Raw genomic sequence first — 26,945 nt, forward strand, 5'->3', positions numbered from 1 at the left:
CGGCGGCCGGCCGGCCGGGCGCCGCCGCGTACCCGCAGAGCCGATCGAAAGAGGCCGAATTGAGAGCGACGCCTCGGCGGCGGACAGCCGCCGCCGAACCGCCGGCACCGCGATGGTAAGGCCGACGTGTCGGCTGCGATACGAGCCACGCGGCCGGTACCGTACCCGGGAGTTTGCGATCGAAAGTGCTGTCGGCCGGGAGTGTGTGCGGCCTAGACGGCGGACTAGGCGGACGAGAAGGAAGCGATTGGGAGCGAGCAAAAAGAATGCGGACGCTTCGGCGGCGGACTGCCGCAGGCGAGATGGAAAGGCCGACGTGTCGGCTGCGATACGGGCCGCCAAGGCGGACGAGAAGGAAGAAGATGAAGAAGCCGAAGCAGCAGGCCGAGCGAGTCGTGGCGGCAGCGAGAAGGAAGCGATTGTGAGCGAGCAAAGAGAATGCGGACGCCTCGGCGGCGGACGGCCGCAGCCGAACCGCCGGTGCGATGGAAAGGCCTACGTATCGGCTGCCTTACGAGCCACGCGGCCGGTAGCGTACCCGTAAGTTGGCAATCGAAAGCGCTGTCGGCCGGGAGTGTGTGTGTGTCTGTGTGTGTGTGTTACACGGCGGCCAAGGCGGCCAAGGCGGACGAGAAAGAAGAAGAAGGAGAGGAAGAAGCAGCAGCAAGCGGCAGCGACAGGGAAGCGATTGGCAGCGAGTAAAGAGAATGCGGACGCCTCGGCGGCGGACGGCCGCAGCCGAACCGCCGGTGCGATGGAAAGGCCTACGTATCGGCTGCCTTACGAGCCACGCAGCCGGTAGCGTACCCGTGAGTTGGCGATCGAAAGCGCTGTCGGCCGAGAGTGTGTGTGTCTGTGTGTGTGTGTTACACGGCGGCCAAGGCGGACGAGAAAGAAGAAGAAGAGGAAGAAGCAGCAGCAAGCGGCAGCGAGAGGGAAGCGATTGGCAGCGAGTAAAGAGAATGCGGACGCCTCGGCGGCGGACGGCCGCCGGCTAGATGGAAAGGCCGACGTGTCGGCGCTGCGATACGAGCCACGCGGCCGCTACCGTACCCGTGACGGGGCCCGATTCCCGATTCGCGAGTTTGCGGGTCGGGGCCCGGCGGAATAGTCAGGCTCTAGGTGACCCTCATACCCCAAGGGGGTCCAGACTACTATGTAGGGTAGTCGTCGATCGGACGGTCGTACCCTATGACCCGCACCCCGAACCGCAGCCGATTGAAAGGCAGACGGTCGGCCGGCGGCCGGCCGGCCGGGCGCCGCCGCGTACCCGCAGAGCCGATCGAAAGAGGCCGAATTGAGAGCGACGCCTCGGCGGCGGACTGCCGCCGCCGTACCGCCGGCACCGCGATGGAAAGGCCGACGTGTCGGCTGCGATACGAGCCACGCGGCCGGTACCGTACCCGTGAGTTTGCGATCGAAAGCGCTGTCGGCCGGGAGTGTGTGCGGCCTAGCCGGCGGACTAGGCGGACGAGAAGGAAGCGATTGGGAGCGAGCAAAAAGAATGCGGACGCTTCGGCGGCGGACTGCCGCCGGCGAGATGGAAAGGCCGACGCGTCGGCTACGATAGGAGCCACGCGGCCGCCAAGGCGGACGAGAAGGAAGAAGATGAAGAAGCAGAAGCAGCAGGCCGAGCGAGTCGTGGCGGCAGCGAGAAGGAAGCGATTGTGAGCGAGCAAAGAGAATGCGGACGCCTCGGCGGCGGACGGCCGCAGCCGAACCGCCGGTGCGATGGAAAGGCCTACGTATCGGCTGCCTTACGAGCCACGCGGCCGGTAGCGTACCCGTATGTTGGCGATCGAAAGCGCTGTCGACCGGGAGTGTGTGTGTCTGTGTGTGTGTGTTACACGGCGGCCAAGGCGGACGAGAAAGAAGAAGAAGAGGAAGAAGCAGCAGCAAGCGGCAGCGAGAGGGAAGCGATTGGCAGCGAGCAAAGAGAATGCGGACGCCTCGGCGGCGGACGGCCGCCGCCGAACCGCCGGTTCGATTGAAATGCCGACGTGTCGGCTGCGATACGAGCCACGCGGCCGGTACCGTACCCGTGAGTTTGCGATCGAAAGCGCTGTCGGCCGGGAGTGTGTGTGTGTCTGTGTGTGTGTTACACGGCGGCCTAGGCGGACGAGAAAGAAGAAGCAGGCCGAGCGAGTCGTGGCGGCGGCAGCAGCGGCGGAAGTAGCAGCGAGAAGGAAGCGATTGGGAGCGAGCAAAGAGAATGCGTACGCCTCGGCGGCGGACTGCCGCCGCCGAACCGCCGCGGCTCGATGGAAAGGCCGATGTGTCGGCTGCGATACGAACCACGCGGCCGCTAGCGTACCCGTTTCGGGGTCCGAGTTCCCGAGTTCGCGAGTTTGCGGCTCGGGGTGCGGGGGAATAGTCACCCTCTAGGTGACCCTCATACCCCAAGGGGGTCCAGACTACTATGTAGGGTAGTCGTTGATCGGATGGGTTCGCCGACTGGAAGGAATGTTTTAGCCTCTCATTAATTCCGACGGTCGGACCCGCGTAACCCGCCGCACGATCGATTCTACACGGCCGGCGTGTCCTCGATTCTTCCGCCGACCACCCGCCCGCCTAGTAGTGAGCTACCTCGCCTTCGCTGACGACGTCGTTCCGCGCCCCGCGCCGCGTCAGATTAGCTCGCTCGCCACGCCGTCAGCCGCCTGCCCGCCTGTTCGTGCAGTCACCATCGACCGATCGGTATCCTCCTCTTCCTCGCCTACGCCAAGCACTCCGACCGGAAGGGATATCCTCGCCTCTCCTTTCTGCTGACGGTCGGACCCGCTTAACCCGCCGCTCGATTGATTCTACACGGCCGGCGCGTCCACGATTCTTCCGCCGACCACCCGCCCGCCGCCTCGTAACGAGCCCCTCGCCCTCGCTGACGCCGTCGTTCCGCGCCCCGCGCCGCGTCAGATTCGCTCGTTCGCCCGCCGACAGCCGCCTGCCCGCCTGTTCGTGCTGTCACCATCGACCGATCGGTATCCTCCTCCTCCTCTTCCTCGCCTACGCCAAGCACTCCGACCGGAAGGGATATCCTCGCCTCTCCTTTCTGCTGACGGTCGGACCCGCTTAACCCGCCGCTCGATTGATTCTACACGGCCGGCGCGTCCACGATTCTTCCGCCGACCACCCGCCCGCCGCCTCGTAACGAGCCCCTCGCCCTCGCTGACGCCGTCGTTCCGCGCCCCGCGCCGCGTCAGATTCGTTCGCTCGTTCGCCCGCCGACAGCCGCCTGCCCGCCTGTTCGTGCTGTCACCATCGACCGATCGGTATCCCCCTCCTCCTCTTCCTCGCCTACGCCAAGCACTCCGACCGGAAGGGATGTCCTCGCCTCTCCTTTCTGCTGACGGTCGGACCCGCTTAACCCGCCGCTCGATTGATTCTACACGGCCGGCGCGTCCACGATTCTTCCGCCGACCACCCGCCCGCCGCCTCGCAACGAGCCCCTCGCCCTCGCTGACGCCGTCGTTCCGCGTCAGATTCGCTCGTTCGCCCGCCGACAGCCGCCTGCCCGCCTGTTCGTGCTGTCACCATCGACCGATCCGTATCCTCCTCCTCTTCCTCGCCTACGCCAAGCACTCCGACCGGAAGGGATGTCCTCGCCTCTCCTTTCTGCTGACGGTCGGACCCGCTTAACCCGCCGCTCGATTGATTCTACACGGCCGGCGCGTCCACGATTCTTCCGCCGACCACCCGCCCGCCGCCTCGTAACGAGCCCCTCGCCCTCGCTGACGCCGTCGTTCCGCGTCAGATTCGCTCGTTCGCCCGCCGACAGCCGCCTGCCCGCCTGTTCGTGCTGTCACCATCGACCGATCGGTATCCTCCTCCTCTTCCTCGCCTACGCCAAGCACTCCGACCGGAAGGGATGTCCTCGCCTCTCCTTTCTGCTGACGGTCGGACCCGCTTAACCCGCCGCTCGATTGATTCTACACGGCCGGCGCGTCCACGATTCTTCCGCCGACCACCCGCCCGCCGCCTCGTAACGAGCCCCTCGCCTTCGCTGACGACGTCGTTCCGCGCCCCGCGCCGCGGCAGATTCGCTCGCTCGCTCGCCCCGCCGACAGCCGCCTGCCCGCCTGTTCGTGCTGTCACCATCGACCGATCGGTATCCTCCTCCTCGCCGACCCGCGGCCTCGTCGACGTCGTCTTCGAGGACCCGGTCAGGTTACGCCGCTGACCTCGTGTCGCGTCGCCGCCGGCGCGGCGGACGGGCTAGTTGTCGCTTCCCGATCCGCAAAGGCGACGCGACGTCACCGAAAGAGAGCGGTGCTGTGTGTTCGTCCCGCTAGACCGGGACGGATCAACAACCGTGGCTTCAACTCCGGGTTTCGCGGCGGTGGTGCCCCCCGCAATCTCCTCGCGCTCGCCCATCCCGGCATCGTCGTTGCTTTGGCTCGTTCGGCGGCTGCCGACAACGCCGTTTTCGTCATCGCACACACGCTTCTCGTTGACCGCAGCCCGTGCTGTCGCAATCGTTTCGGCTCGCTCGCTTCCCCGCTCGTCGTCCTTTCTCGCGCGGCGGCGGCGGCGGCGGCGGCAGCAGCAGCCAGAAACCGCCTCGCTTCTTCAACCCGCACCGGCGCCCGTCCTACCGCAGCGGCCCGGTGTGCGGCAGTCGGATCGCAAACCGTTTCTACTCGGCGAACTCTTTTTCTTCCGTCTGGCGCGCTTTTCCGCTGCTACAGCAGAGCGGCGGATTAGGACGCGTAACGTACGTACGAACGAACGGCTACCGCAGCAGCGGCGGCCGCGATTTTTCAGGCTCCTCCTCCTCCTCCTCCTCTTCGCTTTCGTTTGCTCTCCGCGCGGCGGCGGCGGCGATGGCAGCAGCGGGACTTCCGCCTCGACATCCGCCTCGACTTCCGCTCTCAGCCGACCGACGCGACGGTGACGCTACTACAGCGACGACGACGACGACGACGACGACGATACCTGGTTGATCCTGCCAGTAGTCATATGCTTGTCTCAAAGCTTAAGCCATGCAAGTGTAAGTTCATGCCGTAAACGAATGGTGAAACCGCGAATGGCTCAGGAACCGGACCTAATCCTCGGGACCGTATTCCTCACCGCGAGGAGAGTGGATAACTGTGGCAATTCTAGAGCTAATACATGCAACCGAAGCCGCGATCGCAGGTCGCACCCGGGCGTCGGGCCGAAAAACGGCTTCCGGCAGCGGCAGCGGTCTTCGTCGCCGCAGCGCCTCCGCGTGCTCGGCGTCGTCCCAGCCGCTGCCGGTCGTCGCCGGCGCCCGCTCGGCCGGGTTGGTTCCGGGACTGCTCGCCAGTTCCCGCCGCCGCCGGTCGCGACGATACGGTCGGCCTTCCGCATTGGTCGCGGCGCAAATATTAGACTGAGACCGACGCGTACGGGCCGTCGCAGCAGCCGCCGTCGCCGTGCTTCGCACGCGCGCGGGTCTAGGCGTGCGTCGGCTTCACGCCCCTTCGATTTTGGTGACTCTGGATAACTGTCAGTACGATCGCACGGGCTAGTATCGACTAGCCTTCGCGCGACGGGTCCCCCGCGAGTCCGCCCTATCAACTGTCGACGGCCCGGTAAGTGCCGACCGTGGTGGCAACGGGTAACGGGGAATCAGGGTTCGATTCCGGAGAGGGAGCATGCGAAACGGCTACCACATCCAAGGAAGGCAGCAGGCGCGCAAATTACCCACTCCCGGCACGGGGAGGTAGTGACGAAAAATAACGACGCGGGACTCTGTCGAGGCCCCGCGATCGGAATGAGTACACTTCAAATCCGTTAACGAGGATCGACCGGAGGGCAAGTCTGGTGCCAGCAGCCGCGGTAATTCCAGCTCCGGTAGCGTATATTAAAATTGTTGCGTTTGAAAAGCTCGTAGTCGGAATTCGGGTCTCGAAAACGTGCCCCAGCACGTTCGGGGCGACGGCGCCGTCGCGGGCGTGCCTCGCGCGCGTCCGCTTCGGTCGTCCGTTCGCACTCCCGGCCCTATTCGCCGGTGCGTGCGCGGTCGGGCCGCGGAGCTCTGCGCGCATCGTCGATGCGACGGTCTCTCCGGTAGCCCGTCACCCGCCTCCGTAGCTTCCGCTTCCGTCCTCTCGGTCGGTCGGTCGGTCGGTCGGCATCGGCACGCGATCGTTCGGCCTCGCCGCCGTCGTCGCTGCTGCCGCCGCCGCCGCCGTCTCCTCCGTCGCTTGCGGCGGTACGCGGTGTTCGGGGGAAACAAACGGGGGTCGAGCGTCGCCCGGGGCATCGCCGCTCGCACGCGTTTCGGTAGCGCGTCCACCTCCCGGTCGTTTCGGCCCGCACGGTTCCTCCGAGGGTGCTCTTCGCCGAGTGTCCGAGGCGGCCGGTACGTTCACTGTGAAAAAATTAGAGTGCTCAGAGCGAGCCCCGCCGGCTTGCATACGAAAAGCATGGAATGATGGAAAATGGCCTCGTCCGCGCGTCATCCGTCGGTCTCCGTTCACGACGAGGCAATGATCGAAGGGAGCGATCGGGGCCACTCGTATTGCGACGTTAGAGGTGAAATTCTTGGATCGTCGCAAGACGCACTGCAGCGACGGCGTGTGGCAAGCACGTTTTCCTCGATCAAGAGCGAAAGTCGGAGGTTCGAAGACGATCAGATACCGTCGTAGTTCCGACCGTAAACGATGCCGACTGGCGCTCCGCCGGCGTTCGCTTCGATGACCCGGCGGGGAGCCTGCGCGGGAAACCATAGTCGGTTCCGGGGGGAGTATGGTTGCAAAACAGAAACTTAAAGGAATTGACGGAAGGGCACCACCAGGAGTGGAGCCTGCGGCTTAATTTGACTCAACACGGGAAAACTCACCCGGTCCGGACACCGGTAGGATTGACAGATCGATAGCTCTTTCTCGATTCGGTGGGTGGTGGTGCATGGCCGTTCTTAGTTGGTGGAGCGATCCGTCTGGTTGATTCCGATAACGAACGAGACTCCGGCCTGCTAACTAGCGCGTCGATTAGTGCTTTTCCGGTAGCGAGGCGGCGCCGAAGCCATCGTCGGTAGCTCCGCGCGCGGCCCGGGCTTGCCGTTGCCGCCGCTCTCCTTCGCGTCCGGCGCTGCGGCCGCGTCCGGCAACTGCCTTCTTAGCAGCCTTTCGTGCTCCGCTCCTCGCGGGTTGGTGTGCGGGTTGGTCTGGGATGGCGGTTCGCACGCGGCGTGGTTGCGGCGTCGGTTGCGGAGCGGCGGCGGTGACCCGGTCGGCTCGGCCCGCGCGAGCCCGGCGGCGGCACGCCGTCGCGCCCGGGCCAGTCGGTTGGCGAACGCAGCGCTTCTTAGAGGGACGGGCGGCAGAAAGCCGCACGAGGCGGAGCGATAACAGGTCTGTGATGCCCTTAGATGTCCGGGGCCGCACGCGCGCTACACTGGAGGTATCAGCGGGCGCGTCTCCCCCGGCCCGAGAGGGTCGGGAAACCTCTGAACCACCTCCCGTGATAGGGATAGGGGCCTGGAACCAACCCCGTGAACGAGGAATTCCCGGTAGGCGCGGGTCATCAGCCCGCGTCGATCACGTCCCTGCCCTTTGTACACACCGCCCGTCGCTACTACCGATCGAACGGTCCGGTGAGGTCCTCGGATCTGGCCGACGAGTTCGCTTACGCGCGGCGGCGTTCCGCGCCGTCGTCGGCGCGTTCTCTGATGGCCCGGAGAAGACGACCGAACCCGATCGCTTAGAGGAAGTAAAAGTCGTAACAAGGTTTCCGTAGGTGAACCTGCGGAAGGATCATTACCGCAGCAGCAGCAGCCCTGCTCCGCTCCTCCGTCTCCTCCTCGCCTTTCCGGCGCCAGCCAGCCGGTTTCGTAAGTCGCGGCCGGGCCCCCTCGCACTCGTCGGCCCTCTAACAGTGCAGCCTCAGCCTCAGCCGAGCAACGAGCAAGTAGAAGCGGCGTCATCAGCGGTGGACGAAGCCCGCAAATCGTTTCCGCTGTCGTTATGCTTCCTTCTCGTTCTCTCTCTGGCAGCTGCCGACCGCGCAGTTTTCACCCAGCCTGCGTCCGCCCGAATACAGTGCGCTAGGCCGACGGTGCTGCACGCTTTGCGGCTCCACGAACCTCAATATCTCTCTCGCCTCCTCCTCCTCCTCGCCTTTCCGGCGCCATCCAGCCGGTTTCGTAAGCCGCGGCCGGGCCCCCTCGCAATCGTCGGCCCTCTAACAGTGCAGCCTCAGCCTCAGCCGAGCAACGAGCAAGTAGAAGCGGCGTCATCAGCGGTGAACGAAGCCCGCAAATCGTTTCCGCTGTCGTTATGCTTCCTTCTCGTTCTCTCTCTGGCAGCTGCCGACCGCGCAGTTTTCACCCAGCCTGCGTCCGCCCGAATACAGTGCGCTAGGCCGACGGTGCTGCACGCTTTGCGGCTCCACGAACATCAATATCTCTCTCGTCTTCCTTCCTGGCGTCGGCCGGCCAACATCGCCGTCGTCGTCGCCTCCTCCTCGCCTTTCCGGCGCCATCCAGCCGGTTTCGTAAGCCGCGGCCGGGCCCCCTCGCAATCTTCGGCCCTCTAACAGTGCAGCCTCAGCCTCAGCCGAGCAACGAGCAAGTAGAAGCGGCGTCATCAGCGGTGAACGAAGCCCGCAAATCGTTTCCGCTGTCGTTATGCTTCCTTCTCGTTCTCTCTCTGGCAGCTGCCGACTGCGCAGTTTTCACCCAGCCTGCGTCCGCCCGAATACAGTGCGCTAGGCCGACGGTGCTGCACGCTTTGCGGCTCCACGAACATCAATATCTCTCTCGTCTTCCTTCCTGGCGTCGGCCGGCCAACATCGCCGTCGTCGTCGCCTCCTCCTCGCCTTTCCGGCGCCATCCAGCCGGTTTCGTAAGCCGCGGCCGGGCCCCCTCGCACTCGTCGGCCCTCTAACAGTGCAGCCTCAGCCTCAGCCGAGCAACGAGCAAGTAGAAGCGGCGTCATCAGCGGTGAACGAAGCCCGCAAATCGTTTCCGCTGTCGTTATGCTTCCTTCTCGTTCTCTCTCTGGCAGCTGCCGACCGCGCAGTTTTCACCCAGCCTGCGTCCGCCCGAATACAGTGCGCTAGGCCGACGGTGCTGCACGCTTTGCGGCTCCACGAACATCAATATCTCTCTCGTCTTCCTTCCTGGCGTCGGCCGGCCAACATCGCCGTCGTCGTCGCCTCCTCCTCGCCTTTCCGGCGCCATCCAGCCGGTTTCGTAATCCGCGGCCGGGCCCCCTCGCACTCGTCGGCCCTCTAACAGTGCAGCCTCAGCCGAGCAACGAGCAACGAGCAAGTAGAAGCGGCGTCATCAGCGGTGAACGAAGCCCGCAAATCGTTTCCGCTGTCGTTATGCTTCCTTCTCGTTCTCTCTCTGGCAGCTGCCGACCGCGCAGTTTTCACCCAGCCTGCGTCCGCCCGAATACAATGCGCTAGGCCGACGGTGCTGCACGGTTTGCGGCTCCACGAACCTCAATATCTCTCTCGTCTTCCTTCCTTTCCTCGCCTCCGCGTCGGCCAGCATCAGCAGTGCCGGTAGGCGGTCGTCAGTCACTACTAGTAGTAGTAGTAGTAGTAGTAGCAAATACCGAAACCCTGGACGGGGGATCACTCGGCTCGTCCGTCGATGAAGAGCGCGGCTATCCGCGTGAACTGATGCGAATTGCAGGACTCAGTGAACATCGACACCTCGAACGCACATTGCGGCCCCGGGATCCCATCGTCCCGGGGCCCCGTCCGGTCGAGAGGCGGTCACGACACGAAAAAGCCGTCCGCCGTTGCAGCAGCAGCAGCGGCGGGGAGTCGGGAGTCGCAGGAAAGGGCGCGCGCCGTGGAAGCGGGCGGGCAGCGTGAACAGCTCGCCTTTCGTTCTCGCTACTGCTTCTGCTTCCGGCACGACTAGCGAGCGCGCGCCGCTCGATCCTCCGTCTCCCGCAATGCCAGACCGTCATCGCTGCGACACCTGCCACGGAGCGGCCGACATGTGCAGTAGCAGCAGGGAACGCACCGTCCGCCGTTCGTGCGCACTCTTCTGCCTGCCGCCCTCGCCGTCGTTGCCTCCTCTTATTACTCCGTGGCGGCCGTTGCCGCCGCCGCCGCCGCAGCCGTCTACATCTTCGGTCGGTGTTCGCTCTGTGGATCTCGTTTGCGAGCGTTCGTGCCGGCCGACGAAGACGACGACGACGACGACGAATCGAATGCGGTTTGCCGCAGCGACGACTTTTTTTTCTAAGCTGCCCTCGACTCGGACTAGACTACCCGCCGAACTTAAGCATATCGCTAAGCGGAGGAAAAGAAACCAACCGGGATTCCCTAAGTAACGGCGAGTGAACCGGGAGAAGCCCAACGCCGAATCTCGTCGGCCGCGCCGGTCGTCGAGAGCTGTGGCGCAAGGGTCGTACACGGTCGATCGTTTCGCCCGGCTAGGTTCGGAGTCCCCTCGATCGGGGCTGCCCAGAGCGGGTGCCAGGCCCATTCGGAGCCGGCGGCGATCGGCGGTGTTTCTTTTCGGCCCGAGAGTCGGGTTGCTTGGGAACGCAGCCCAAAGCGGGTGGTAAGCTCCATCCAAGGCTAAATACGGGGACGAGTCCGATAGCCGACAAGTACCGCGAGGGAAAGTTGAAAAGAACTTTGGAGAGAGAGTTCAAGAGACCGTGAAACCGCCCAGGGGTAAACGGGTAGGACCGCTCACCGCGATCGCGAGGGGACTCAGTCCGCTGCCACTTTCACCCCCGCCTCCTAAGGCGCCGTCGTCGCCGACGAACGCGTCGGTGGCGGCCGCTCGTTTCCGCGGGCGGTCGTCTGCCGCCTCGTCGGCGCTCGATTTCCGTGGCGCCGGCATCGGACGCACTTCCCCTCCGATCCGTCGTCGCAACCCGTTCCCGTCGGGCCGGTAGGCGCGCGGCGTCCGCAGGTCGCAGACGAGCGCCTCGGCGTCCGGAACCCGTTCACGCGGGGACCGACCGGCGTCGGGATCCACGCGCTTCTCTCGACCGGGCCCGTCGCTCCACGAAAGCGCAGGCACGGCTAACCGACGGAGACGGGCTAACGCACCTCGCCCTCAGCACTCACGACGCAGCGAGTCGCGAAAGCGACGCGGCCGCCCGCCTGCTCCTTCTTCTTCTACTACTTCTTCTACTTGCTCCTCGTCTTTGCGCGTGGTGCTACAGCAGCAGGAGCGGTGGTTGTTGGAGGAGTCGGCGGGATCGCCCGAAAAGCCGCCCGCTGCTGCCGGTCAGCGACGAGCATCGGCAACCTACCCGACCCGTCTTGAAACACGGACCGAGGAGTCCCAGTCGACTGCGAGTCGTTGGAGCCTTTCACTTTGCGAACTCCGACGGCACAGCGAAAGCGAGAACGTGACACGTCGCCGCTCGGGGGAAGGGAGTTGGGCCGCTGTCGCAGCAGCCGCCGCAGTTGCTGCCGCCGTCGTCTAATCTCGTCGGTTGCTGCAGCATCAGCGGTGGTGGTGGCGGCGGCTCGCTTCTTTTTTTGTAACACGCGGCGTTTCGAAGCATCGTTCCCGGGTCGGGCCCGCGCGTTCGCGCTCGAAAGCGCGCGTTCCCGCTCCGACTCAGGTGTAGCAGGCGGCCGGGGACCCGAAAGATGGCGATCCACGCCCGGTCGGGACGAAGCCAGAGGAAACTCTGGTGGAAGTCCGAAGCGCCTCTGACGTGCAAATCGATCTTCGGAACCGGGTGTAGGGGCGAAAGACCAATCGAGCCGTCTAGTAGCTGGTTCCCTCCGAAGTTTCCCTCAGGATAGCTGGCGCCAGCAGGAGAACGACACGCAATTCCGTCCGGTAAAGCGAACGACTGGAGGCCCCGGGGACGTTGACGGCCTCGATCTACTCTCGAACTCGGAACGGGCGAAACGGGCCGCTACTCCTCTCCCGAACGGAGGCGGCCGTTTACGAATCGTTGGGAATAATGATTATTATTTTGCGCGTTTCTTGCGACGAATGCACGGTGCCAAGTGGGCCACTTTTGGTAAGCAGAACTGGTGATGTGGGATGAACCGAACGTCCGGCTAAGGTGCCCTACGCTTCGCCCATTAGATCCCCGAAAGGGTGTCGGTCGATATAGACAGCAGGACGGTGGCCACGGAAGTCGGAATCCGCTCAGGAGTGTGTAACAACTTACCTGCCGAATCGACCGGCCCCGAAAATGGATGGCGCTGGAGCGAGCGACCGATGCCGGACCGGCCGGGCGACAGGTTGCGCGATCGCCGGCGAGGCGACTTTCCGATGCCCGGTCGAGTAGGAGGGCGCCGCGGCGTGCATGGAAGCCGCGGGCGCGAGCCCGGGTGAAGCCGACCGCGGGTGCAGATCTCGGTGGTAGTAGCAAATATTCGAACGAGACCTTCGAAGACCGAAGTGGAGAAGGGTTCCGTGCCAACGGCGGTCGAGCACGGGTCAGTCGGTCCTAAGAAGCGGGCGAAAGCTTCCACGAAAGGCGCCGGATCCGTCACGAAAGCGGTTGTAGCAAATATAATAGCAGCAGCAGATGCGGCCGGCCTCGCATCGAAAGGGAATCGGGTTAATATTCCCGAACCCGAACTCGGAGAGTGCTCGTCCGGCGGTGGGAACGCGGCGCGCCGCTCCTAGCAGCGCGTTTGTCGTCGAAGCCGGCGGTCGGGCGAAGCAGCGGCAACGCAAGCGAGCCCGGAGACGTTGCCGGGAGCCCCGGGAAGAGTTCTCTCTTCTTCGTAAAGGACCGCGTCCGTGGAATCGGCTCGTCCGGAGATACGGATATGGTACCTGTAGAGCGCCGCGTCTCGGGCGGCGTCCGGTGCGCTCTCGGCGGCCCTGGAAAATCCGGGTCCGTAACGATTCGCAGCTCTCGAGTCGGTCCGTACCCACCATCCGCAGCAGGTCTCCAAGGTGTACAGCCTCTCGTCGATAGCGCCAATGTAGGTAAGGGAAGTCGGCAAAATGGATCCGTACCTTCGGAAGAAGGATTGGCTCCGAGGACCGGGTCGGTCGGGCCGTGTGTGTCGCTGCGCTCCCGCGCGGCGGTTGCTTCGCCGTTCGCTCGGCGTCGCGCTGCTGCAGCGGGCGCCGGAACACGTCTTCACGCGAAGCGGCGGATCGGTACGGGGCTGTAGCGTTGGCGTCGGACTCGGCATCTCGGGCGCCTTTCCGGCCGTCGTTTGCGCCGCCTTCCGTGGCGGCGGGCAACTCGCTTCGTGTCGGTGTGCGGTCGCGCCTTCGGTCAACGGGAGTTGGCGGCTTCTTCGTCGGGTAGGAAAGTCGGTTGGTCGGTCGGTCGGTCGCGTGCGGCATAGTCGTCAGCACGTCGCGTCCTCGCGGCGGAAAGCGGTGGTTGTCGCCGCGTCGGTCCTCCTCCTCCTCCTCCTCCTCTCGCACGCGCGGCCTTCTCTCGCGTCGGCGTTCCGCACCTCCCGACGCGCGGTCGGGCCGCCGTCGCATGTCGGCGCGCGGCGGTTTCATACGGGGCGCCCGGGGCGTAGTGGGCGCGAACAACACGGCTCCACACCCGAGACGCCGTGGAGCGACACGGCTTTGGGCTCGCCGTCGCGTCGGTGCTCGCGGCCCTCTGTTCCCGCCTTGCGTGGGGTCGTGCGGTCGTTGCACCGCGACGCGCGGCAGGCGTTCGGCCGGCGGCGAACGGTCGACTCGGAACTGGTACGGACCGGGGGAATCCGACTGTCTAATTAAAACAGAGCATCGCGTAGCCGGCCGAGCCGCACAGACGCGATGTGATTTCTGCCCAGTGCTCTGAATGTCAAAGTGAAGAAATTCAACCAAGCGCGGGTAAACGGCGGGAGTAACTATGACTCTCTTTCGTGGGGCCTGTTGGTTGTGATCTGCTGGGACTCAGCGGGCAGACTCACTTACCGTGATACGCTTTAGGGTGAGGTCCGGTTTGTTGGAGCCCGCTGTTTTTTACTCGGTAGATGGATGCACCACCAGGTAGGCCCGGTACGTTATGATCTTCTGGGACTCAGTGGGCAGACTCACTTACTGTGACATACCTCGTGGTTTAGTCCGGTTTGTTGGAGCCCACTGTTTTTTACTCAGTTGATGGATGCACTGCCGGGCTTCACCCTTATGGACACTACCTTGGCGTGGTGAAAGAGCTTACGTCCGTGTGGGGTTGCATGCTGGATAGATCAGGTATCATGCCAGATATATGCCCCCACATTGGACAAACTAAACGTGTCCGTTGTTTCCTCAAAGCGGTGCCATTTTATTGGTGAGGACCATGTATGGGTGATCCTGATTAGGGAGGTATAGGCCTCCTTGCTAGGGGTGGTGGACTGCCGTTAGTCTGCCGTCTAGTTGTCCCGCGTTATCTATTAATAGATTAACCCGTCTGTGTTGACTGTCGTAGGGTGTAGTGCTATGGAGTTCCCAGCTGGACGAATAGTCTTTCATTGTCTCGACTTAGATTAGATGGGGGGCCTTCAAATGGGGGGGCCCTTTATGATCTATTGGTGTTTGATTGGTTGGTTCCAAAGTTTGATTGGTCGGGTCCCTCAATAGGGGGGTCCTGTCGCTTAGGATTCGATGATTGTCTTAGCGCCCGGTTGGTAAAGCCTGGCGTGTTGTTGCTCGTGCTGGTATGGATTTAGAAACCTGGTGAAATGTGAAAGCTTGCTACCATGGGGCGGGTAGACAAGCTTGCTACCATGGGGCAAGTGGCCACACCGCCAGGATGTCTGATAAAAAGGACTTGGCTGAAATCTATTGCTAGCATTGGGTGTATGCGTTGCCGGGTTGAACCTTCTGTGGCCTGCATTTCTGTGGCTAGTTGATTAGTCGGAGGGCATTCTGTTCGGCTAGAGGGATGGTGGTCTATCTTCCTGGTAGGGTTTAGCCTTATGCCTCCCGTAAGTATAACTTGATCAGTTTTGCCCGTATACTCATGGTAATTGCCGTACCATAATCATGAATAATAATAATAAGATTGAAAACATACGGCAGCCAGGCGCCGTAAATCTGGTGGCCTGTGGGTCCGGGACGTTGCCCGCAGGTCAGGCTGAGCATGATAACCAAACAGGCTTGGCCGTACAGCTACCTTCCCCTGTTGTGGATAATGGACCATCTCCGCAGCATGGTATGATTAGTGGTCCTACTGGTAACAACTGGAACGGCGACGGGGGTGTTAATAAGCTCCCGTCGCTGATATATGAAAAAAAAAGAGAGGGACTGTTCAGGTTAATTTATCCTACTCATACGCTAGTGGTGAAGGGGACACAGCTTCCTAAAGAACTTGCTCAGGATTCCCTCCATGACATCCACTCTCTTATTTTAGAAGTGGATCGAGAGGTTGAGAATGGGATATTATATCCCACTCCTGCAGGAAGCGAATTTTCGCTCCCTATCCCATGCGGATCATGCTCTATGGCCTGTCCGCTATGTCCTCAGCGTTTTTCTTCTCCCCGTCGCTGGGGAGAACATTTAGAAGGTAGACATGGTATAAAGCCTGTCTACAAATGCAGTAAGTGTGACAGGGAAAGCGGACACCTACATTCGATGAGGTGTCACGCTGGCAAATGTAATGCCCTATCTCGAGCCTCAAGTCCCGTCAGACTCCCGTTTAAGTGTGACCACTGCAGCCGTTCTTTTTTGACGGCTGTAGGCCGATCCCAGCACGAACGTCACAAGCATCCTGTGGCTGCTAATCAGCGCAGGATAGCTGCTCACAAAGCTGAGCTAGCGAAAAAGCGTGCGGATCGGGCAGCCGCTGCCGAGGCAACAGGCCGAAGACGCAGAGGCTGTTGGTCAGATGAGGAAATAGCGGTCCTCGTCAAGAAGGAGGCCGAACTTGTAGAGGCAGGTGTAAGATACATAAACGTAGAGATAGCACGATTCTTGCCGAATAAAACATGTAAACAAGTAGGGTCAAAAAGAGCAGACCTGGCCAAAAGGGCCCGTAAGGGTCATCAAGGGTCGGGTCTGCATGATAATAGTTCCCTGTCGCAAAGAGAGGTGCAATCCTCCCCCCAAGTGGAGTGGAGAGATCGATTCCTTGATGCGGCCAGTCCTGGGCATACCCGCTGGTCAGCAGTTTTCTGCGAGGCCCAATTGGAACTCGTGGAGGACGGGTCAGCGACTGCCTGGGACAATTTTGTTCGAAAAGTTGAGGACTGGCTAGAGCATAATAAATCACGCAGGGAGAACACTACTAGCGTTAGAGGTCAAAGAGGGTTAGTGAACAGTCCTAATTTTAGGAGGCAAGGCAAACGTAGAAGCTTTGCCATAGCACAGAACTTATACAAGACTAAGAAGAAGAGGCTCCTTGCAAGGATATTGGAGGAGGACATAGATCAGGGCTGCCCAATCCCTCTATATTCTATAGAGGAATTTTATGGGCAAAGATTCTCGACACCAGGCCCTGAGGTGGATCTCTCTGACTACCCTTCTTCCTCCATAGTGGATAGTGTTCCTATTTTGAAACCATTTTCGATGGAGGAGATAAAGGTTAGTCGTAGAAAGATGGATGCCACCTCGGCGGCGGGCCCTGATGGTCTCACTGTTGGTGATATTAAAGCAGTGGACCCATCCGTCCTAGCTAATATCTGCAATTGCATGTTGCTGGCCGGGAAGATACCCGACGTCCTGAAGCGAGGTAGATCCGTCCTCGTATCAAAGAGGGCGGATGATCCTTATGATCTTACCAATTGGCGACCATTAACGATATGCTCCGCGGTATATCGACTTTTTAGTAAGATGATCGCCAAACGTATGCTTCAGGTAACTCCCCTTAACCCGATTCAAAGAGGGTTTATCCAGGCCGATGGCTGCAGTGAGAATTCATTTCTCCTGCGTCAGCTTGTCGGTCGAGCGATGGGGAGACCAGCACGACTGAGAATACCGCGGCTAGAAGTGGCCTTCATGGATCTCGCCAAGGCCTTCGATACAGTCTCGCACTCTTTAATGTATGCGGGACTACGGAGACTTGGTTTTCACGAGCATGTAATAGTGCTCGTGAAGGGGATCTATGAAAGTAGCACAACTAGATTCTCAGTAGGAGGACAGGTTAGTGAGCCCATTGCGATTCGCCGGGGTGTTAGACAGGGGGACGCGCTCTCGCCGATCCTCTTCAACATTGCCATTGATCCGCTGCTAGATTCATTATCTACCAGCGGGGATTTGCGTGTGGAGGGGATCCGGATGGATGGAATTGCGTACGCAGACGACTTGGCTCTGGTCGCGGCGACGCGTGAGGGTCTCCAGGCGCTAGTTAATAGATGCTTGGGGTTCTTCCGCAAGGTCGGACTTGGGCTTAATGTCGGAAAGTGTGCGTGGTTCTCCATCCGCGGCTTGAGTAAGACCTTCCTAGTCAACGATAGCACCCCGCCGAGTATCGATGGGTTCACTATTAAGTCAGTAGAACCAGGGGAGAAAGTATCATACCTAGGTGTAGATATTCCCACGTGGAATCTTAACTCGAATCGGGAGTTTAATTTCGATTCAGTGGAGCAAGTGTCACTAGATATCGATAGGATTAATAGTGCTCCGCTGAAACCCCGACAGAAATTCCTCTTACTGCAGCAACTGTATCTGCCGAGACTTTTTTATAGTCTTGTGCAGATGCTGCCATCGAGAGGAATTCTCGAGAGGCTTGACACGGCCATCCGCGTGGGAGCTAGGAAAATGTTACATCTCCCTGAAACTACATCCTCTTCTTTCCTTTACTGCAGCCGGCGTGATGGCGGGTTAAGCCTTCACCAAATGGTAAGACTTGTACCAAAATGTGTCATCCGCCGAAATCTTCGCCTGCTGACCTCGGGGTATGTCTCAGTTAGAAAAGTTGCGGATTCTGCAGGATTAGCCGAACAGAACCAGCAACTGATAGTTTCCTTCAATTTGCCGTTGTTACCTGAGGGCGCGACCGAATATGACCCTGATATCCGGCTGATTCATACCCATAAATGGGCGGCTCAGCCGGTGCATGGTGTCTGTGCGGTGGCGTACCGAGGGGATACAATTGGCAATAGCTGGATCAGTAGGCCGGGTAGGATTACTGAGGGGTGCTACTTAGGTTTGCTTAAGATGCGCTCCAATGTATACCCTACCCGTGAAACTCTGACACGTGGGTCAAGAGGTGATTCCACATGTCCGAGATGTAGATTAGGAGCTGAGACTTTATCCCATGTCAGTGGAGTATGTGTGGCTCTTAAAGCACCACGACTTGCCAGACATAATAAAATATGTAATCTGGTAGCGAAAGAGGCTGTAGATCATGGCTGGAGTGTCAGTGTGGAGCCTTCTTACATATTAAGAGGCTCCAGGCTGATACCTGATCTGGTGTTTAGCTGTCCGGAGAAAGTTGTAGTCGTTGATGTGACTGTCCGATTGGAGCAGGGAAATGCCTTGAGAGAGGCATATCTTGAGAAAGTGCGCAAATACCGTCCGCTCGTACAAATGCTTTTGCAAGAGTTTGACCGGCCGGTAGAAGTTCATGGACTCCCAATCGGTGCCTGTGGAGCCTGGTGCCGACCTGCGAATCTGGCACTGGACGCCTTGGGCATTCGTGACAAGCCATTTCGGCGACTACTCTGCCGGACAGCTATGATATGTACATACAATATGCTGAGAGACTAGCTCCAGCATATTAAGACATAAGAAAAGACCGACCTTGTCCTAAAACTTGAAAACGATAGAAAAAGAAAACCGAAATATAGTATCAGTAACACGCAGAAGAAGAAAATAATATACATCTCATTGATTGATTGTTTTATTGTTTTTTAGAAACGGTGTTGCCCCCGGCTGAGAGATGGGCCTTATGTTGAAGTGTGTGACACCAAGGCAAGGACCTAGTGGGACCGCCCACAAGAAAAACAGGGAATACATTCTTGTCGTGGCAAGAGAGCTTACGTTCGTAATGCGGGCTATGTCGTGCTGTGTAGTCTGGGCTACACTGGTAGGTTCAACCATGCCGAATTGGTTGCATTGCATTGGACAAACGAAAAGCGGCCTAATCTCCCTGGCAGATCCGATACGGTGGGAGACTCCGCTGATTCTGGGGCGATACAAAGGACGGAGTGCATACGGACCGGTCTTCGCCACTCCTAGGGGCAGCCCTCTCGCGTGCCATGAGGGTCGGGGTGTGCTAGCAGTCCGTCTGGGTTGCCGTCTTAGTTTCACGGAGGAATGCCGAAAGAAGATGAATGTTACAACAAAACCACATCGACATACGGCAGCCAGGCGCCGATAAACTGGTGGTCTCGGGGTCCCGGGAAGGGCCCCGTGGTCAGTCGCGCCGTGGAAACCACTCACGGCGTGGCGAAGAGCTACTTTCCCCCAGGGTAGGTACAGGGTCATGCCTGCCTTGGCGTAATCTTGTTGACCCCCCGATTAGGACAGCCGACGGTGATTCCCAGCCGTCGGCGTATAGCGGCTATAAGTCGCTCACTGTTATACGAGACATGCCGGGCCGTTTTTTCCTGGAGTGTGCGTCCCACACGTTGGTTCTCCGCGGCGAACAACTCCCGCCGGACCTCGCGGCTGACCATGTTGCCCTCTCCGGCCTCCCCGCTTCCGTTCCCCCTCGCCTTGATGAGGACGGATCGCCCGTTGGGGTGGCTGGCGATGGTGGCGTGGCCTGCCAACCGCCGGCCGATGCGTTCACCGTGGTGATTCCATGTACGTCGATCTCCTTGTTATGCCCGCTCTGTCCCAGACACTTCTCTAGCCCCATGGAATGGGGGCTACACGTACTCAACAGGCATAACCGTAAGCCTGCGTACAAATGCATACGCTGTGGCCGAGAGAGCGGCCACCTTCACTCGATCAGATGTCACGTCGCGAAGTGTTCGGGGAACACTGGTCCTGCCGATCCCGACCCCCAGCAACTGCCTTTTAAGTGTGACGGGTGCAGCCGGGCCTTCCGCCGGGCTGTAGGCCTTTCACTTCACCTACGACACAAACACCCTGTGCAGGCGAATAGGCACAGGATAGAACGTCGCAGGGAAGAAATAGCACGCAAGCGAGAACAGCGTGCGCAACTCGCGCGGACGACGGGGCGGACGTCACGGGGTTGTTGGACAAAGGAGGAGGTGACAATCCTCCGTGAGAAGGAAAAGGAGTTGCTCGAGGCCGGGTGCAAAAGGATCGCTGTGGCTGTGGCCCCCCTACTTCCGGACAAGACGCTGAAGCAGATTCGTGACAAGCGTTCAGACTTGAAACGTGCAGAACGTCGAGCCCGCGAGCGAGAAGGGGCTCTGCCGATACCCGAACCTACGCGTAGTGTGCCTGTTAGTAGTGAAGAACAACCCGCAGTCACGGACTGGCGGGAGCAATTTGGCGATGCTGTGTCCCCGGGACACACCCGTTGGGCGTCTGTCTTCGGTGAGTGCCTCCTGGCCCTCTATGACGACGCCTCGGATGCGTGCTGGGACGCTTTTGAGAGATGTGTTGAGGATTGGGTAAGCTTCATGGATTCGCGCCGTGTGGATGCCCGCAACAAGACGAAACGTAGAGATACGGCAGGTGCCTCGACGGCACCAAAACACCGACGAGCGAGAATGCAGCAATACGCTCGATACCAGCGTTTATACGCTTTGAATAGGAAGCGGCTCATGGCAGCAATTCTTGGCGAAGATTTGGAGGGTCAGTGCCCCGTCCCGATGCCCGAAGTAGAGGAGCTCTACAGGGACAGGCTCTCCCGACCAGGGCCAGAGGTCGATTTAAGCGCCTATCCGGCCTCCTCCTTGGTGGACAACGTGCCCATCTTGCGTCCGTTCACTTTGGAGGAGATCAAGATCGCTCGCCGGCGCATTAATCCGGCCTCCGCCGCCGGCCCCGATGGCCTGACGCCTCGAGAGGTCAGGTCGGTCGACCCTTCGATCCTAGCCAATGTTTTTAACTGTTCACTCCTGACTGGACGCGTACCGAAAGTCCTGTTGCAAGGCAGGTCAGTCCTCCTTCGCAAGAAGGCGGGCAGCCCGAACGACCTGTCGAACTGGCGGCCGCTTACGATCTGCTCCGTGGTATATCGTTTGTACACGAAACAGCTAGCCGCCCGGATGCTCAGGGCGACACCCCTCAATCCCGCGCAACGCGGTTTCATCAAGTCGGACGGATGTAGCGAAAACACCTTCCTGCTCCGCCGGCTGCTGGACCGCTCCAGAGGGGTACAGTCAGGACAATCGCGAATCCCACGGATAGAAGTCGCCTTTCTCGACCTGGCCAAAGCCTTTGACACGGTCTCGCACTCCCTCGTATTTGCGGGCATGAGAAGGTTAGGTTACCACGAACACCTGATTGGTCTAGTAAAAGGGTTGTACGACGGGTGTACGACTAGGTTCACGGTTGGAGCCACATGTAGCGGGCCCATAGAGATAAAGCGGGGTGTTCGACAAGGCGACGCTCTCTCGCCCCTCCTCTTCAACATCGCGACCGATCCGCTGCTGGATGCTCTACCCAGCAGCCTCGGTTTACATGTAGACGGGGTTGCTTTGGCGGGCCTGGCGTATGCGGACGACATGGTACTAGTTTCCGGGTCTGCCCGGGGGCTACAGAGCCTTCTCGCCATCTGCTCCGAGTTCTACCACGCGGTAGGCCTCGCCATTAACGTCTCCAAATGCGCCTGGTTCTCCATAAAGGGTTGGGGGAAATCGTTCCTCGTCAACACGTCCTCTCCGCCTACTCTCGACGGGTGTCCGCTACCTAGAGTCGAACCGGACGAGAAAGTATCCTACCTCGGTGTCACAATCAACCCGTGGACGTATCGGAACCGCGGATCGTCGGTGGAATGTGTGTCGCGGTGCATCGATAAGATAATCCGGTCCCCACTGAAGCCTCGGCAAAAGTTCCTCCTGCTGCAGCAGTACTACTTGCCCAGCCTCCTTTACGGGCTGACGCAGGTGATGCCTGCTAAAGCCGAACTCGAGAGACTCGACGCGGTCGTGCGCACGGGTACACGAAGGATTCTGCATCTTCCGGAGATGACTTCTACTAGCTTCCTTTACGCCGCCAGAAGAGACGGGGGGTTGAGTCTGTGCCAACTGGCACGGGCGATACCCAAAAACGTGATTCGCCGGAATCTACGTCTGCTTGGTTCCCCTTACGAAACCGTACGCGAGTTAGCGAGGTCCGCCAACCTCGCCCAACGGAATGACGAACTGTCCGCCTTGTTCGATCTTCCATCTGTCAGGCCTGACGACGGCCCGTATGCCCCCGATGTCCGATTCCCGCACGCTGTGAGATGGGCGTCCCAGCCCGTCCAGGGGGTATGTGCGGCCGCCTTCAAGTCCGACCCGATCGGCAACAGCTGGATGTCGCGACCGGGTGGGATATCCGAGGAGTGCTACTTGGGTATACTCAAGATGCGCACCAATACGTTTCCCACTCGCGAATGCCTCACCCGAGGAGGCCGCGGCGATAACACCTGCCGGCGATGCGGCAGCGCTTCCGAGACGATCTCCCACATCAGTGGCCAATGCCTGCGCCTTAAAAAGCAAAGGATGGCCAGGCACGCACGATTATGCCGGCTGGTGGCAAGAGAGGCAGAGCGTTACGGTTGGGTGACCGGCTGGGAGCCGGTTTACCGCGTATCAGGAGCCAGGTTAATACCCGACCTGGTGTTTCGCAATTCTGACGAGGTTGTGATAATAGACGTTACGGTCCGATATGAGCAGGGTACGGCGCTGCGCGATGCAGCCCGGGAGAAGGAGAGGAAATACCGACCGCTGATCTCCCTCCTCGGGAGGGAGCTAGGCGTGCCGGTACGGGTGTTTGGTTGCCCAGTCGGGGCCTGCGGCGCATGGAGCCGTGAGGCCGAGAGGGCATTGAGTTCCTTGCACATTTCGGACAGGTCGTTTATGAAGCTGCTGAGCAGAACTGCGATGCTTTGCACGTACAGCATGCTTAAGGACTGATCCATGAGGGTGGATCAAGGGGCGTGTCCTAACATTCGTCCACAGCGAGAGTGTGGGCAATAATCCCCTCTGGCACGGGCATCGTCGTCGCTTCTAGAGTTAACTGCCAGTTCCATCCGGCGGGTTCTGACCATGGTTTCCCGGGGCTCGCTCGGGATCCTTATAAGGGGGCAAGGCGCGCGGAGGCGCCGCGTGGCTGTTGGTATTCGATGTACTCGGTCTCGCCGTGTCGGAGAGGCCTAGTGATACTCGGATCTGGTCGCTTGTGGTTCGTAACTTCGTCAGCGCAGTGTCTCTCTATATTGGCTTCCATGTTCTTCGGTTACCTGGTCCCTATTTCTCAGTCTCGCCGGTCGATTATGTGGTCGTGGTCGCTTCACCATCAAGCGGCAATCGTTGGACACTTCTCCAGTCCTGTAGCCTGTTGTGCGTTCAGTGAGCTCCATATCCCTGCAGCTCCATCGCAGGGCGGGGGTCGGGTACTGACTGGACCCGTCCCTTGTCTCCTACCCAGTCACTCTGAGGCGGGCAGCCGTCATTGGCCGTACGATCGGTCGGCGGGGACAGTGGCCCGCCCCCATCCGGGGACGGGATCGTAACGTAAGCCGCTGATCCGCCAGCCTATGTCGGCTATTCCGCAAAAGGCCCATTCGAAACCCCTGTCGGCCCCGAGAGCCGTAGGGGCCCCATGACGTAGTGGAACCGTATCCACTATAAAAACACGGCACCGGCTATCGTCACCGTGTGCACCTAGTGCGCACATTACCCTCGGCTGAGACAGGTATTTGATCCAAATCGTTGCTATTTGGCGAGTGCTGTGGGACCGCCCACGTAAAATTAACAGGGAAAGATTGCGAAAGCAAGTACGGGTAGCCAAATGCCTCGTCATCTAATTAGTGACGCGCATGAACGGATCAACGAGATTCCCACTGTCCCTATCTACTGTCTAGCGAAACCACAGCCAAGGGAACGGGCTTGGACGGATCGGCGGGGAAAGAAGACCCTGTTGAGCTTGACTCTAGTCCGGTTTTGTGAGGGCACACGGTAGGCGTAGCATAGGCGGTAGCATTCGCGTTGCCCTGCGCGCCGGCCGCCGGTACCGGTGGCGGTGTCGCCCTTCGTCGTCGTCGAAGTCGGTGGCCGTCGCGTTCGCGCTTCGGTCGTCGTCGTCGTTGTACGGTGGTGCGTGTCTTCGTTGTCGTCAGCCGGTCGGTTTCGGTCGCGTCGGAGTGCATTTCCTTAGGTCGCCGCTGGGGGCGAGTAGTAGAAAAAGAACGCTGCTAAGTGCGAGACCGGTGTCGGGTCGTGTGTCATCCATCGTCGCATTTCAGTAGAGGCGGATTTTCTCGTTGCTTTCTTTCTTTCTTTTTACTCTGAAGAGACGCGCACCAACACAACAAACCGGGAACCGTTTGCATCGAGCGAGACCGTGTGCCGGTCGCCGCCGCGTGCTCGCTAAGCCGATCGAGAGCGGCGGATAGACGGGTCTGCCGGCGTGTTTCCGCCGGCGAACCTCAGGTTTCAATCGAAAGCGCTGTCGGACGGGAGTGTCTGTGTGTGCCACGCGGCGGACGAGAAAGAAGAAGCAGGCCGAGCGAGTCGTGGAGGCAGCGATTGGGAGCGAGAAAAGAGAATGCGGACGCCTCGGCGGCGGTCGGCCGCCGGCGCTATGAAGAGGCCGACGACGTGTCGGCTGCCATACGAGCCACGCGGCCGGTACCGTAACCGTGAGTTTGCAATCGAAAGCGCTTTCGGCCGGGAGTGTGTGTGTGTGTGTCTGTGTGTGTCACACTAAGGCGGCCTAGGCGGACGAGAAAGAAGAAGCAGGCCGAGCGAGAAGGAAGCGATTGTGAGCGAGCAAAGAGAATGCGGACGCCTCGGCGGCGGACGGCCGGAGCCGAACCGCCGGCACCGCGATGGAAAGGCCGACGTGTCGTCTGCCATACGAGCCACGCGGCCGGTAGCGTACACGTGAGTTGGCGATCGAAAGCGCTGTCGGCCGAGAGTGTGTGTGTCTGTGTGTTACACAGCGGCCAAGGCGGACGAGAAAGAAGAAGAAGAAGAAGCAGCAGGCGGCAGCGAGAGGGAAGCGATTGGCAGCGAGTAAAGAGAATGCGGACGCCTCGGCGGCGGACGGCCGCCGCCGAACCGCCGGTGCGATGGAAAGGCCTACGTATCGGCTGCCTTACGAGCCACGCAGCCGGTAGCGTACCCGTGAGTTGGCGATCGAAAGCGCTGTCGGCCGAGAGTGTGTGTGTCTGTGTGTGTGTGTTACACGGCGGCCAAGGCGGACGAGAAAGAAGAAGAAGAAGAAGAAGCAGCAGGCGGCAGCGAGAGGGAAGCGATTGGCAGCGAGTAAAGAGAATGCGGACGCCTCGGCGGCGGACGGCCGCCGCCGAACCGCCGGCTCGATGGAAAGGCCGACGTGTCGGCTGCGATACGAGCCACGCGGCCGCTACCGTACCCGTGACGGGGCCCGATTCCCGATTCGCGAGTTTGCGGGTCGGGGCCCGGCGGAATAGTCAGGCTCTAGGTGACCCTCATACCCCAAGGGGGTCCAGTCTACTATGTAGGGTAGTCGTCGATCGGACGGTCGTACCCTATGACCCGCACCCCGAACCGCAGCCGATTGAAAGGCAGACGGTCGGCCGGCGGCCGGCCGGCCGGGCGCCGCCGCGTACCCGCAGAGCCGATCGAAAGAGGCCGAATTGAGAGCGACGCCTCGGCGGCGGACAGCCGCCGCCGAACCGCCGGCACCGCGATGGTAAGGCCGACGTGTCGGCTGCGATACGAGCCACGCGGCCGGTACCGTACCCGGGAGTTTGCGATCGAAAGTGCTGTCGGCCGGGAGTGTGTGCGGCCTAGACGGCGGACTAGGCGGACGAGAAGGAAGCGATTGGGAGCGAGCAAAAAGAATGCGGACGCTTCGGCGGCGGACTGCCGCAGGCGAGATGGAAAGGCCGACGTGTCGGCTGCGATACGGGCCGCCAAGGCGGACGAGAAGGAAGAAGATGAAGAAGCCGAAGCAGCAGGCCGAGCGAGTCGTGGCGGCAGCGAGAAGGAAGCGATTGTGAGCGAGCAAAGAGAATGCGGACGCCTCGGCGGCGGACGGCCGCAGCCGAACCGCCGGTGCGATGGAAAGGCCTACGTATCGGCTGCCTTACGAGCCACGCGGCCGGTAGCGTACCCGTAAGTTGGCAATCGAAAGCGCTGTCGGCCGGGAGTGTGTGTGTGTCTGTGTGTGTGTGTTACACGGCGGCCAAGGCGGCCAAGGCGGACGAGAAAGAAGAAGAAGGAGAGGAAGAAGCAGCAGCAAGCGGCAGCGACAGGGAAGCGATTGGCAGCGAGTAAAGAGAATGCGGACGCCTCGGCGGCGGACGGCCGCAGCCGAACCGCCGGTGCGATGGAAAGGCCTACGTATCGGCTGCCTTACGAGCCACGCAGCCGGTAGCGTACCCGTGAGTTGGCGATCGAAAGCGCTGTCGGCCGAGAGTGTGTGTGTCTGTGTGTGTGTGTTACACGGCGGCCAAGGCGGACGAGAAAGAAGAAGAAGAGGAAGAAGCAGCAGCAAGCGGCAGCGAGAGGGAAGCGATTGGCAGCGAGTAAAGAGAATGCGGACGCCTCGGCGGCGGACGGCCGCCGGCTAGATGGAAAGGCCGACGTGTCGGCGCTGCGATACGAGCCACGCGGCCGCTACCGTACCCGTGACGGGGCCCGATTCCCGATTCGCGAGTTTGCGGGTCGGGGCCCGGCGGAATAGTCAGGCTCTAGGTGACCCTCATACCCCAAGGGGGTCCAGACTACTATGTAGGGTAGTCGTCGATCGGACGGTCGTACCCTATGACCCGCACCCCGAACCGCAGCCGATTGAAAGGCAGACGGTCGGCCGGCGGCCGGCCGGCCGGGCGCCGCCGCGTACCCGCAGAGCCGATCGAAAGAGGCCGAATTGAGAGCGACGCCTCGGCGGCGGACTGCCGCCGCCGTACCGCCGGCACCGCGATGGAAAGGCCGACGTGTCGGCTGCGATACGAGCCACGCGGCCGGTACCGTACCCGTGAGTTTGCGATCGAAAGCGCTGTCGGCCGGGAGTGTGTGCGGCCTAGCCGGCGGACTAGGCGGACGAGAAGGAAGCGATTGGGAGCGAGCAAAAAGAA

The 26,945-nt window shown here is 60.8% G+C and overlaps 1 non-coding gene and 2 pseudogenes across 1 annotated transcript; all 3 read left to right on the top strand.

Moving 5' to 3' along the window:
* Window positions 1–4,929: 4,929 nt before the first annotated feature.
* LOC149129179 (small subunit ribosomal RNA) lies at window positions 4,930–7,724 on the top strand (annotated as a pseudogene).
* A 1,806-nt stretch (window positions 7,725–9,530) lies between these two features.
* Window positions 9,531–9,689, top strand: LOC149129180 (5.8S ribosomal RNA). Its single transcript, XR_016240318.1, has one exon. It is a non-coding gene; the product is annotated as a 5.8S ribosomal RNA (ribosomal RNA).
* Window positions 9,690–10,196: 507 nt separating this feature from the next.
* Window positions 10,197–12,837, top strand: LOC149129181 (large subunit ribosomal RNA; annotated as a pseudogene).
* Window positions 12,838–26,945: the final 14,108 nt, after the last annotated feature.

This window comes from Octopus bimaculoides, unplaced genomic scaffold, assembly GCF_046866305.1.
Source record: "Octopus bimaculoides isolate indiv1 unplaced genomic scaffold, ASM4686630v1 contig129, whole genome shotgun sequence".
Taxonomy (NCBI): Eukaryota; Metazoa; Mollusca; class Cephalopoda; order Octopoda; family Octopodidae; genus Octopus; species Octopus bimaculoides.